Source organism: Pongo abelii, chromosome 12 (assembly GCF_028885655.2).
Source record: "Pongo abelii isolate AG06213 chromosome 12, NHGRI_mPonAbe1-v2.0_pri, whole genome shotgun sequence".
NCBI classification, from domain to species: Eukaryota; Metazoa; Chordata; class Mammalia; order Primates; family Hominidae; genus Pongo; species Pongo abelii.
In genome coordinates this window covers 94,366,652-94,368,393 of record NC_071997.2, presented here as the reverse complement: position 1 = coordinate 94,368,393, position 1,742 = coordinate 94,366,652, and the positions used below count along the sequence as shown (strand labels likewise).

Sequence of the window (1,742 nt, the reverse complement as noted above, 5' to 3'; positions counted from 1 at the left end):
GAGAATAGGCTGTAAAATGTTTCTTATCAGACTTAAAGTCCGTGTTGATGTGAATGCCTGAGAGGTTTAATGAGGTATGTCCGACCCCCACTTCCCATCATGGCCTGAACTGGTCTTTCAGGTTAAATTTTAAGAGTGCCCTGGCCAAGGACAAAGTCCATTCAGATAGTTGGGGGAGGTCTTAGAATTTTATTTTGGGTTGACAGCTGAGTACCTATTTCAGAATTGTGGTAATGCAGTTGAAGATACTCTAGTCAGGGCTCTCTGCTCCTCCCATTTGACAGACAGCCACATCTTCTCGTGTAGCACCAGCCACATCCTGAGATACCATGGTGAAGGTGAAGGCCAGAGTCAACAGATTTGGCCATATTGGGCACCAGATCACCAGGGCTGCTTTTAACTCTGGTAAAGTGGATATTGTTGCCGTCAATGACCCTTTCACTGGCCTCAACTAGATAGTCTACATGTTCCAGTATGGTTCTACCCACGGCAAATTCCATGGCACTGTCAAGGCTGAGAATGGGAAGCTTGTCATTAACGGAAATCTCATCACCATCTTTCAGGAGCGAGATCCCACCAAAATCAAATGGGACAATGCTGACGCTGAGTACATTGTGGTGTCCACCGGTGTCTTCACCACCACAGAGAAGGCTGGGGCTCACTTGCAGCAGGGAGCCAAAAGGGTCATAATCTCTGCTCCCTCTGCTGACGCCCCCATGTTCATGATGGGCATGAACCATGAGAAATATGAAAACAGCCTCAAGATCATCAGCTATGCCTCCTGTACCACCAACTTCTTGGCCCCCCTGGCCAAGCTCATCCATGACAACTTTGGTATTGTGGAAGGACTCATGACCACGATCCACACCATCACTGCCACCCAGAAGACTTTTGATGGCCCCTCCAGGAAACTGTGGTGTGACAGCCACGGGGCTCTCCAGAACGTCATCCCTGCATCTACTGGTGCTGCCAAAGCTGTAAGCAAGGTCATCCCTGAGCCGAATGGGAAGATTACTAGCATGGCTTTCCGTGTCCTCACCACCAATGTGTCGGTCATGCGTCTGACCTGCCATCTGGAAAATCCTGCCAAATATGATGACATCAAGAAGGTGGTGAAACAGTCATCAGAGGCCCCTCAAGGGCATCCTGGACTACACTGAGCACCAGGTTGTCTCCTCCAGCTTTAACAGTGACACCCACTCTTCCACCTTCAATGATAGGGCTGGTATTGCCCTCAATGACCATTTTGTCAAGTTCATTTCCTGTTATGACAATGAATTTGGCTACAACAGGGCGGTGGACCTCATGGCCCACATGGCCTCCAAGAAGTAAGACCCCCAGACCACAAGCCCCAGGCCCTCAGCTGCTAGGAATTCCCTATTGCACTAGGTCTCCTACCACACTGAGAATCTCCCCTCCTCACAGTTTCCATGCAGACCCCCTGAAGAGGGAGGGGTCTAGGGAGCCCCACCTTGTCATGTACCATCAATAAAGTCCTCTGTGCTCAGCCAAAAAAAAGATACTCTAGTCAGCAGGATTCTATGATTTTCTCCGACAATATTCAGCTGCTAAGTATAGGTACAGGTAGGACTTGGGTTTATAAACAGAGCTGAAGTTTCATCAAGCGGGTACACAGAGTAGCTAAGGATATTTATAAAGGAATGGTTGTAGTGCTGGACCACTGCATCTTAGACGAGTAAGAAGGCAAGGAGATGAGGGCAATATGTATGAACAAGCAGTAG

The 1,742-nt window shown here is 48.7% G+C and overlaps 1 pseudogene; it reads left to right on the top strand.

The window, feature by feature from the left end:
• Positions 1–329: 329 nt before the first annotated feature.
• On the top strand, positions 330–1,347 carry LOC100434349 (glyceraldehyde-3-phosphate dehydrogenase-like; annotated as a pseudogene).
• Positions 1,348–1,742: the final 395 nt, after the last annotated feature.